At 45.6% G+C, this 13,105-nt stretch overlaps 1 non-coding gene across 1 annotated transcript; it reads left to right on the forward strand.

Moving 5' to 3' along the window:
- Positions 1-373: 373 nt before the first annotated feature.
- Positions 374-448, forward strand: Trnal-uaa. Its single transcript has one exon. It is a non-coding gene; the product is annotated as a tRNA-Leu (tRNA).
- Positions 449-13,105: the final 12,657 nt, after the last annotated feature.

Consider the following 13,105-nt stretch of genomic DNA (forward strand, 5'->3'; position numbering starts at 1 on the left):
AACTGTCTGGATGAGTTGCGTAAGCTATGTCATGTTCTTTACACGCCTCATATAGTGGATTGATACCGACATCGCCTCTTTTGAGTCTTTCCTCTAACTTTGTGCCAGGACCACAGTAGGAGTAGCCAGGTATGTGAAGTTCAACAGGTAGTTTATTAATCATGCGGTCAAGCAGGGAACCACCACGTTTTTTTGTCCCTCTCTTATTCTTCCCCTTCCTCAACTTATTTTGCTTGTTGTTGTTGTCGCGATGCTTCTTCATAGCTTGAGTGTTAACTAACGACTGGTCTTTGTGACACCCAGAATGCTCTATAATAACAGTATTTATGACAGGAATTGTTTTCTCCAAAATGGTGGCGCATGTTAGAAATCTGTCAGATTGGCCGAGTGGTTAAGGCGCTAGATTTAAGATCTTGTGGGAGTGTGGGTTAGAATCCCACATCTGACAATTTTTTTTTTTTAATAATCATGATCATTGCCCGTGTGCTAACTTTGCCACCTCGAGTGCTCTATTATAATAGTAATTGTAAGATACGTAGAGTCCTTAGTGTACTTAAAGATGCAATTCAGGAAACATGCACTTCAACTTCCTATTAGACCTATCGCTGAACACAGGAATGAACTGCAAAGGCAAGATCGTAGGCATGGTGATCTATTTCCTGATACGATTAGGTGTATTATTGCAGGTGATTGTTAATCTTCTAATTCATGAAAATGGTCTCAAATTTAAGAATGTCTACATACACTCCTGGAAATTGAAATAAGAACACCGTGAATTCATTGTCCCAGGAAGGGGAAACTTTATTGACACATTCCTGGGGTCAGATACATCACATGATCACACTGACAGAACCACAGGCACATAGACACAGGCAACAGAGCATGCACAATGTCGGCACTAGTACAGTGTATATCCACCTTTCGCAGCAATGCAGGCTGCTATTCTCCCATGGAGACGATCGTAGAGATGCTGGATGTAGTCCTGTGGAATGGCTTGCCATGCCATTTCCACCTGGCGCCTCAGTTGGACCAGCGTTCGTGCTGGACGTGCAGACCGCGTGAGACGACGCTTCATCCAGTCCCAAACATGCTCAATGGGGGACAGATCCGGAGATCTTGCTGGCCAGGGTAGTTGACTTACACCTTCTAGAGCACTTTGGGTGGCACGGGATACATGCGGACGTGCATTGTCCTGTTGGAACAGCAAGTTCCCTTGCCGGTCTAGGAATGGTAGAACGATGGGTTCGATGACGGTTTGGATGTACCGTGCACTATTCAGTGTCCCCTCGACGATCACCAGTGGTGTACGGCCAGTGTAGGAGATCGCTCCCCACACCATGATGCCCGGTGTTGGCCCTGTGTGCCTCGGTCGTATGCAGTCCTGAATGTGGCGCCCACCTGCACGGCGCCAAACACGCATACGACCATCATTGGCACCAAGGCAGAAGCGACTCTCATCGCTGAAGACGACACGTCTCCATTCGTCCCTCCATTCACGCCTGTCGCGACACCACTGGAGGCGGGCTGCACGATGTTGGGGCGTGAGCGGAAGACGGCCTAACGGTGTGCGGGACCGTAGCCCAGCTTCATGGAGACGGTTGCGAATGGTCCTCGCCGATACCCCAGGAGCAACAGTGTCCCTAATTTGCAGGGAAGTGGCGGTGCGGTCCCCTACGGCACTGCGTAGGATCCTACGGTCTTGGCGTGCATCCGTGCGTCGCTGCGGTCCGGTCCCAGGTCGACGGGCACGTGCACCTTCCGCCGCCACTGGCGACAACATCGATGTACTGTGGAGACCTCACGCCCCACGTGTTGAGCAATTCGGCGGTACGTCCACCTGGCCTCCCGCATGCCCACTATACGCCCTCGCTCAAAGTCCGTCAGCAGCACATACGGTTCTCGTCCACGCTGTCGCGGCATGCTACCAGTGTTAAAGACTGCGATGGAGCTCCGTATGCCACGGCAAACTGGCTGACACTGACGGCGGTGGTGCACAAATGCTGCGCAGCTAGCGCCATTCGACGGCCAACACCGCGGTTCCTGGTGTGTCCGCTGTGCCGTGCGTGTGATCATTGCTTGTACAGCCCTCTCGCAGTGTCCGGAGCAAGTATGGTGGGTCTGACACACCGGTGTCAATGTGTTCTTTTTTCCATTTCCAGGAGTGTAGTTCAATCATATAAGCCTTAGTCTTTGCCAATGACTCGCAACCCAATGGAGTGTTAAATATTTGTTGTGTCTTTTTGTGTTGGCAACAGTTCAGGTATTGATTGTCATCACCCTAACAGGTACTGTTGGTCCTATTATTTTTAATCAATAACCTTGAGCCATAACTTTTATGAAACAATTGATATATTAATCACACATCAACAACTGACTAAAATAATATCAGGGCTACCATTTCATTAACATGATTTCAGCACTCAAACTCATTTAGATGCTGATAAATGAGAGAATCTGAAATGCAGGCTAACAACAACAAAGCCAAAGGGAAAAATTAATTTCCAGACACATAGGCCAGGTAGTGAAGTGGAAGACATACTATTTAAAGTAATTGCTGATAGGGCATAAACTCATAGTCGCGTGTAGCCTTCCAAAACATACTGCAAGTTCAGCACAGTCTTGCAGTTCAGTGACCATGCCAGGATCCTGAAGTGATGTCACCTTCTGTGACCGTCAGGGGCGTTTTCCGTTGCAAGGGTTTTGTTTTCCCATGTTGAAATGCAGTTGGTGCACTGAGGATAGTTAGTTTAGAATGACCATAAGGACAGCTTCCGCTAAATAAAGTGATTACTTGTAAATCTGTGTGTGTTGTTTGTATTTTCATTCATTTGTCGTTGTAATTTCTGTTTCCTTGCTGATATTTTATAACGGAGAAAAGCGTTGCGTTAATGTGTGGGATGATAGATTGTCTGTGGCTCTTTCTTTTTTAATGTAGATTAAGATTGTTTTTGATATGCGTTTTCAGGGCTCGCCAGAAGAAATTTGAAATTTCAGGGTAGGACTGTGTGGCATTGCGACGAGGAACAATAGAAATTTCTAAGGAACAGAAACATGAATGCATGGTCACTAGAAACTAGGCATGTTTGCTCCAAAGTAGTGAGAATACTCGAATCTCGTTACAAATACATCGATGTCGGACTGGTAGCACTGATCAAGTGGAAGTTGTGGAGAATTCTCAGTCGAATGTAGTACCTGACTTCGGGGATATACCGAACGTGGAATTCTCTGATTACGAGGAAGAAATTTAGTCACACAATGAGCTCGAAGATCAAATCGCAGCGGATCAGCTTGTAGAATTGGTAGGCATTGCAAAATGTACCTTTAGTGAGAGTGGCAGATGAGACTCCTTACAAAACGTAGTAGAGCGATGGAATCGCGTTCGTCTAGTCCTGGGGATATTAGCGGAGGATATCAGTTTCAGACCCTCATGCAATCCATGTAGGAAGCGGAGAAGAAGAGGTACTAGAGAGAAAACATAACCTCGGAAGAGATGAAGGCGATGAAGGAATTAGTTCCAAACGAGATGGAGGAGATGAACGGATTAGTTACTAAGAAGACAAAAGAGATACGAATGGCAGCTGAACTGCTTGTTGAAAATATAGAGCATGCTAAGAAGGAAGTCGCAAGTGTTAAGAATGAGGCAGAAAGCGTCAAGGCAACACTGATAGAGACACGAGAGGTCGCAAACGAGGCTAAACGCGATACCAAGGCGGCAAGATCAGTAGCCCAAGGTGCACGCAAGAACCCTTTGTTAGCTAAAGAACAAGTAAAATAGGCCAAAACCGAAATGTGCAAAAACCAAAAAGTTCTTACCACGCCCTAGTAACAGGGAAGGAAGATAGTCCAGGAAACAAGAGAAAAAATTAACGAAAACGTGAAGCGCATCGAACATATCGAGAATAAAGAGGCAGAAATATCAGAGGTTAAAGAAAAGTTGACTCGGATCACCTAACAGCAAAACGAGTTCAGAAGACGTCCAGCAAGCACTTCGGTGGGTTGCACAATCATGGTCTTATACGGGAGCACTCCTACATGATCAGTGAGCACGTATTAAGACATTTCGATGCGCAGTATGTGTCCCATAGTGCTCAGAGCCATTTGAACCAATTTTTTGCTACCGAAATCGTCGCCATTTAAATACAAGGTGGAACTTATCTGCGGATTTTTAGAGGGCTCGATTGCGGAACGTATACCCAATGTTGCTGAGAGTAGTCGCTGATATAAAGAGTTAAAGGACGCAGTTACTTTACACATATTGACCGCAAGACACGCAGGGAAGTACCAAGCAGGAGATTATGTTGGGCAAAGATCTAGAAGCGTAAGAATTCTGTACTTCAGTGAAGTTCTTTGAGTCGCTAAATAAGAAGAATGGGTGTTCGGACCAGTCGTAGAGTCCCAAGGAAATTATGAGGCACTCTTACGTCAAATCAACTCGGCATTACCAACAACTCCTCATCGGAAGGTGCAACGATTCCACTGAATCATTCAAGAGCGCGCTATGTGAATTAGACTATGTCAACGAAATACAGAGTGCCAAACACAATGACCGCAGTTGGAAAGGCTCGTCATAAAGGAACAACAACACAGGAAATGGGGGGATTTATCGATCAAGGGGAACGAACAACTCCAACTACGGAGGGAGCAACCAGCCACTGTGAGACAACACCGACAGACGAGGCACTTACAACAATAACTACAAGGAACGGCAAAACGGAAACTGAACCACGAAATCCAAACCTGTTCGAGTGAGATACTGGATTACAACAGTAGCAAAAATAACTGGGAGAAAAACAGTCAGTTGTAGCAAGGAAACCAACAAGATCATAATGTTCAGATTAGGCCATCCAACCCGTCACAGGGGAAACGTAGCAGAACTCTAAATAGAAACCGACGCTCGGCTGCTGCGGACACAGCTCAAAACAAGGCCTCAGGAAACATCGGGACGAGCACCATCAACATGCTAGAATATGAGGACACATAATAGCATTTTCGTGAGGAAAAACCAGTCGTGAGATGACCGGATCTACATCTCATTATTCACGTGACCGTAGGTAAAATCAATCTGACTGTAACTGTCGACAGTGTAAGCCACATTACGGCGATCTCGGAATCAGCGCACAAGAGCTGCATTGCAGATCAACCACGGCCAGCACTGAAAACTAAAAGCATTGGCCCAATGAGGAGAAAGTATATGGAGATGCGAATGCAAACCCCGTTGATGTTTCAGCTGCCAAGGGCACAAATATGGTTCAAATGGCTCTGAGCACTATGGGACTCAACTTCTGAGGTCATCAGTCCCCTAGAACTTAGAACTACTTAAACCTAACTAACCTAAGGACATCACACACATCCATGCCCGAAGCAGGATTCGAACCTGCGACTGTAGCGGTCTCGCGGTTCCAGACTGCAGCGCCTAGAACCCCATGGCCACTCCGGACGGCACCAAGGGCACACCTAGGAAGCGACATTTCTGGTCGTTCCTTTGCTGGTAATTGAAATAATATTTGGCGTGGACTTCCTGAACCAACATCAGACCATATTGGAAGTGAGACGAGAAGAGCTCACATTGCAAAAAGATCATCAGGACTATTACATTTGCGAATCACGTAATATGTGCTCGATTTCCTCCTAAATGCCTGAACCTAAACTACACCACAAAACGGGAGGACAGAAATCAATCATGGCATTATGAGCGTTGTCGCATCGCGCAAGAAGATGAACAAACTCAACTGCAGGTGCACTATGCTATTGATAACATTCCAGTGAGTGACAAAGAGGATCTGGAAGAAATCTTACTTAAAAGCGCGCATGTATTTCAGCCAAAAGACCTGTAGGACGTCCTGTATTGAGGTTCAAGGACTCCTGTAAACGAGTTATGGAGAGCTTTGGAATCGGCACAAACAGATGGGAGGCACGGGCTAGCATGAGACCAGAGTGGTGTGGTGATGTATCATCTGGAATGTCGAAGGATGATGAAGGATTGTTAGACAGATTATGGCAGAAAAAGCTTCGCAATGCTACCACTGCTCCTGCCTCAGCAGCCAGATACACTTGTGACAATTGCGGCCAGAGATGCCGTGCTGCCATTGGCTTAACAAGTGATATGAAAGAATGCAACCTATAAACACACAGACTCTGCAACAATCATCTACCAAGATGTCGTTGTCAATATCTAATTTCTGCTGAAAACTGGAGCTATCCGTAACTTCAAAATTGTAATCCGAATGTGCGAGCACGAGATCCCACTGGCCTACCACCACAAAGTTCTCTTACAGATCAAGAGGATGCTTGACGATGACATTAAACCGGCAACCTCCACGTGCAACAACTCCCTGACGATAGTAGAAAAGTCCGGCGGCTCAATGTGTTTGGTACTGCATTCACGCCAAATTAAGATCATCATAGAACCGGAAACAGATCGTCCCGAAAACTCCTACAAAACTTCCGTGGAGTAACATTATTCTCGTCTCTCAATCTGCGGTCCTGTTTCTGGCAAATTACAGTCCACACGGACTGCTGGTAATATACTGCATTCCTCTGCTTCGGTCGACCTTATCAATTCAAATGACTACCATTCGGCTTAAACGTTTCCATTAGGGTTAAACGTCTCCATTAGGAGACTCGATGGTATCTTAAAGTGTTCCCTGAAGTAAAGAATCACCACTTACGTAAGCGATCTCTTAGGTACGGAACCGACGTGGGGAGGACAAAATGTGATCTTAAGGGAAATTCTACAGACCTCCAAGGAATGTGGCATAACAGCCAACATCGAAAGTCATGTATTGGGATCTCACGAGCAAAATTCCTGGCCCATATCCTCACCGCAGAAGGAATCTCACCAGACACAACCAAGATCGAAGCGATAGCAAAATCCGCAACCCCAACAACTAAGAAACAATTGCATGACTTTCTGTGTCGCAAATTTCTGCGATAGATTCCTCCACGTTAAGAAACTAGCTGCACAGCGATCATACCAGCTCAGCGGGAAGAGGTCGCCGTGAGATTGGGACGATGTGACGGAAGATGAATTCCAGACCCTTAAAACAGCGCTGGTTAATGCACTAAATTTGTCGCACCATAACTTGGCGGAAGAATTTTGCATGGAAACTAGGGTCTGCGCGTAGTAATTTTCCAGAGATATCAGAAAGGGGCGAACATGGTACAAACGCCATTGCTTTTGGAAGTCATGTTCTCAGAAAGTGCAAGAGAAACTGATCTGTAACTAAGTTGGAAGCATCAGCGGTCGTGTTTGGTTTCGAAAAATTGCGATTCTTCCCGTATAGGAGAAAAACAAGAGTCTTCACGGAGCACAGTGTCTTGCAGTTCTTACTCACGGCGGAGCTCCGCAATAAGAGACTTGCGAGATGGGCGTTCTTGCTAGAGGAGTACGACATTACTATTACGCACATACCAGGGAAGGTGAACATTATCTTGGATGCGCTGTCACGCTCACCTGTAAGATTAGTAAGAATTGGTGCAAACCAACAAAAAGAAGAACTCTGCAGCATTACATTAAATATGTGGCGCCTGAGAGTTACATCACCACAAGACTTACGAACATGAGCAGGGAACAAGAAAAGAACCATGTTCTCCTCGGGTTGAAGAAAAAGTTAAAGGACAGGACGGAAACTAAGCTGAGGCAGTTCTGCCTATTGCGGAAGGAACTCTTTTGCAGTGAAGAAGAAGAAGTGCTTTTATTCCAAATGAACTTGTGAACAAAGTTATGTGGCACACTCACCTTAGCTATTTACATTCTAGAGCCAGGAAATGCTACCTGAAATAAAGTATGCCGTGCCACTTTAAAAATGTTGTCAAACGAATTCGGGAGGTTTTGGCGATGTGTAAAGCCTGTCAGATATCAAAGCGTGGTACGGTGACAGTGCAGGCACCTCTGCATCCAATAATTCCAGCCAAACTAAAACTTCTCGCTGCAACCGACATAATGCGCCCTCTTGACAGTACAGGTAGAGGATATAGTTTCATCCTGGCGGTAGTGGAGCTGACATGCAAGTATGTCACTTTAACGCCCTTGAAAAAGACAACAACTTGGACAATGAGCAGTGCGTTCTGCAAAGATTTCATCACCCAGGTAGGTAATGTAGGTAGGATTATCTGTGACAATGGACCCCAGTTCCGGTCAGAGAGATTGAAAACTAACTTACGAAAACACAGGATTGAACCAATATACACATCCATACAGCATCCCCAATTGCCCCGGCAAAAATGAAAAGCCTTGTAACACTTATGTACATTAGGAGTATGTTTATTTTAAGTATCTGTGTATCTGACGTTTATTTGGAAATTTGTGGTAAGTCCTATGGGACCAAAATACTGAGGTCATCGGTCCCTAAAGTTACACACTACTTAATTTAACTTAAACCAACTTACGATTAGGACAGCACACACACACACACACCCACGCCCGAGGGAGGACTCGAGCACGCACAGTGCGAATCATGGAGGTGTGGCGTACCTCAGGTTCAGGAAAAGGAGGGCAGCAGTAACAAGGGGACCGACGTCGGAGAAATAATTTAGCTTTTGTCAATTTACTTCGACGGCGATTCAAAAAGGAAACCGTGGGCATTTTTGTAAGATGTAAGGCAACACGTAAGCGGATGCTAATGACATTTGTAAGTTTCAGATGTGTGAATACAGGAGGATGTGTCATGAGACAGGGCATCTATGCAGATAAATGGGACCACGGTTTTAGGCCACTTCGGCATTGGATGACAACACTACCGGATGCACCAAGAACAGGAGTATACGAAGCGTAGTCATAATATAAGAGTAGAGACGGTTTAGAGCTAAAGATAACTGGTGTTGGGCAAAGAGGATAAATTAATACTAAGTATTACTTCGAAAAAACATCTTGGGTCAATGGTAGATGCAGTGTCGGCCTCTTTTTTTCAGATTTTGTCCTCTATAGTTCCCTCTAGTACCATGAAAGCCATTCCCTGATGTCGTAACAGATGTCCTCTCACACTGTCCATTCTCCTTGCCAAGGTTTTCCACATATTCCTTTCCTCTCCGATTACGCGCTGAGCCTCCTCGTTCTTTACCTTATCAGTCCACATTATTTTCAAAGTCCTCTGTAGCACCACATCTAAGATACGATTCTCTTCTGTTCCAGAGCCATCCGCTTCTGCTCTTACATCAAGTGCTGAGTGAAGGATGACCTTCCCTCTGGCGCTGTTTCACTGCACCTTAATGCAGGAGCCAGCACAGAGACAATTTGTGCATGTATCTAGGCCGTATTTTATATGTCTGACTCTGTAAATGTAAGTTGACTCCTCAGAGACACTTGCAGAGGGAGTGGTAGGATGTTTCGTGTAACTCTTGAGTCCAGGTAATTCTGTGTATATTTTTGTGGAACTGATTTAATTCTTGATACAGCAACGTTTGTAAAGATAATTTGTCCAACATATACGTAAATTCTATTTGGAAAGTGTGATATGCAAATGTCTTGTAGGTAGTGGATATACTATTAAATCGCCCTACGAAATAAGCACAAAAGATGACAAATATTACATGTTTGTTTAGGTTCTGAGAATGACTATCTTTCTCAAATTATAATTGTCTTTTTATGTATTGTGGATGACTGAACAGAGACGGTTAGAATTCCATTCGTCTCTGACCTCAGAAACTGTATGAGTGAGGAAAACATATTGCTGCAAGACCTTTTTAACCGCTTAGTAACTGTTCATCTGAAGTCTCTGGTGTAGCAGCCGCCTTTGTGTCCACATGAATCACACAGAAATGTTCATACGTTCTTCTTGCAGGCATGCAGCTCTATGTGAGCGAATGACTGTAGTATTGAAAGAGGTAAAGTTAGGATACCTTTTCCAAGTGCGGTCTTGGTAGCAAAGTCAGCCCTATCAGTTACATTATCGTTATGAGATCTCAGTACTACAGGATGATTTCATCTGTTGTGCCACACTGTACCACTTTAAAGTGAAACGCTACGCATGCAGAAATCATCCACAGATAGAAGCAGTCAGAGTGAATAAGTCACTCTCTCACATATTTTCGTACTCAAGGCTGTTCTTTGATGTTGCTATTACACCTCAGGCATCATTTTCTATTAGGCGATAGGAAGTTATCAACATGAGCAGGCACTGATGAGAGCATGGAAATCGTAAATGTATAAGGGATCTTTATGGTAGCTGTCCCCGAATAATATTTTCTCGAGTTGGAAACAAGCATGCAGTGTGGTTATTTAACAGTAAATGTTGCAGTGAACATTCGGGGCTTGGAAGCCGCATGCAGCTGATAGGGAGAAGAACATGTCAAACCGCTTACTGGGAAAATAATGCTGGCCCGAAAAATTTCTCACACCGGTGTGCAGATAATGCTTTCCACTGAAGAGGCGGAAACAGCCTACCTGGAGTATTTCTTACCATGGCACTGACAGGGGCTCATGAGAGAACTAGCTCGCTCAGATGAGGCGTTTCAACAGTGGCGTAAACACCCGTTGCGTATAGAGTTGGCGACCATACAGATCCACGAGTTTCCATGTTCACCTTGGCCTGGATGCTATAGACGTACCACCAGGTGATGTCGTCCTTCTACCTATGGAGTTATTGGGAAGTATAGGCTCTTCGGAAGAATTTTAGGACAGGGTGCTTCATTTATGGTGGTCCTGAAATTGTCTGCTGGCTCTGAAACTATCTGTGTTGGGTCACAAAAGCTCTTCGTTTAGCCGAAGGCCCGTGGTCAGTCGGTTGTACCGTTTAGCCTGTCAAAATAACGATCTCTGTGACAAATGTGTAGTTCACTTTAGGCCTAAACGAAAACTCTCAAAACCTGCTGCCTAAAGAAGTCATCGGTAACACAGTTTAGGAGCGTAAAGTCTTTTCCTTCCTGCGCGGAAATTTTCGAGTCAGGGATAGTCTGCTCTCCAGCAGGGAAAAGAATAATATTTACTTTGCTTAGGATTGGTATCGATGTTGAGCATATGAGCTAGAAGGGAGGCATGGCCCTCCTGAAGTTTTTTAGTTGGCATGAAACCCGTGTGGACGCGGTTGTGTCCTTGCAATTTTTTGCTTACCGAGTTTTGCTGGAAAGTTGACGAGAGAAATGGTCAGATTCTGAGTCCAATCTGGAGAGAAAATTCTGGTCTTCAATCTTCTTATAAGTGGGTTGCACTTCGGACAGTCATCCTGGGCCTGGTCTCGAATGGCGAGCCTGAGATGAAGTCTTAGCTGTAGTGACAGTTTGGAGCTCAGTCATCTCGGACAAGGCGCAATGCCGAGGGCAATGTTAATCGTATCAGATCTGACACCTTGCCGTTTGGTCGCCTCGTGTGCTCGGTCATGTGAGTCAAATCGGTCCATGGTATGACCGGCGAAATAGAGTGTCACACTCCGCAATCTGCAAGGATTTCAGGGCTACATTAGAGAGCAATTGCGATCCGACCAACAGATCACCAGCCGCGACGTTGCATATTTCGTGTTACGAATGCGCCGCACAACGCTACTCGGACGACACTACCACCATCACGGTCATACGTATCATACAGCGCTACTCATAGAGAAAGAGGTATAGTCTCACCACTTGATCTCAGCTGCGCCAAATACTGTCTAGAATAAATCCATCAGCGTCTAATCAGTGCCTGATAATATCACATTACGTTATCCATTTTTTGAATCAGATTAAATAGTTCCATGAAACAAGCCTTAGTCTTTGCCAACCAGTCGCAGTGTTAAATACTTGCTGTGTCTATTTGTGTTGCCAACAGTAAACATTTTATTTGTCATCTCGCTAACATGTATTATTTGTTCTATTACACACCAAAAGAAGTTTTGCATCACCCCGGTTTCCAGAACTCCTGAAGATAGACTTTGACTATGGATATTGTATCACACAGTCCCTTTAAGTGTTCAGAGATGTCACTAAACCCACCCAAACATTTAAGCAACCCTGCATTAGCAGCGCCTATGAGACGGAGGGGTTCCGATAGCCGATCGGTTCCAATCATTCCACCAGGAAGAAGGTACACGGGTGGTGTTGTCTGTAGTTCAACCATGCCTAAACGGTCAATACTGCGGTTCGATCACGTCAGCATTGTTACTTTCTGCCAGGAAGGGCTCTCCACAGGGAAAGTGTCCAGGTGTCTCGGAGTGAACCAAAGCGATGTTTTTCGACATGGAGGAGATACAGAGAGACAGGAACTGTCGATGACATGCCTCGCTCAGGCCACCGAAGGGCTACTACTGCAGTGGATGACCGCTACCTACGGATTATGGCTCGGAGGAACCCTGACAGAAACGCCACCATGTTGAATAATGCTTTTCTTGCAGCCACAGTACGTCATGTTACGACTCAAACTGTGCGCAATAGGCTGCATGATGCGCAGCTTCACTCCCGACGTCGACGGCGAGTTGCATCTTTGCAAACAACGACACCATGCAGCGTGGTACAGATGGCCCAAACAAATTTCCGAATGGACCGCTCAGGATTGGCACCACATTCTCTTCACCAATGAGAATCGCATATGCCTTCAACCAGACGATCGACGAAGAGTGTTTGGAGGTCATCCGGTCAGGCTGAACGCCTTAGACACACTGTCCAGCGTGTGAAGCAAGGTGGAAGTTCCTGATGTATTCGTGTGGCATTATGTGGGGCCGACGTACCTAGCTGGTGGTCATGGAAGGCGCCGTAACGGCTGTACGATACGTGAATGCCATCCTCCGACTGATAGTGCAACCATATCGCCAGCATATTGGCGAGCCATTCGTTTTCATGGACGACAATTCGTGCCCCCATCTTGCACATCTTCCTTCTGGATAACGACATCGCTCGACTAGAGTGGCCGGCATGTTCTCCAGACATGAACCCTATCGAACATGCCTGGGATAGACTGAAAACGGCTGCTTATGGATGACCTGACGCACAAAGCAGTGTGCGGGATCCACACTGAATCGCCGTTGAGGAGTGGAACAATATGGACCAACAGTACATTGGTGAACTTGTAGGCGGTATGCCACGACGAATAAAGGCGTGCATGAATGCAACACGACGTGCTACTTACTATTAGAAGTACCGGCGTGTACAGAAATCTCGACCACCACCACTAAAGGTCTCGCTGTATGGTGGTACAACATGC

The sequence above is a fragment of the Schistocerca americana genome, chromosome 8 (assembly GCF_021461395.2).
Source record: "Schistocerca americana isolate TAMUIC-IGC-003095 chromosome 8, iqSchAmer2.1, whole genome shotgun sequence".
NCBI lineage: Eukaryota > Metazoa > Arthropoda > Insecta > Orthoptera > Acrididae > Schistocerca > Schistocerca americana.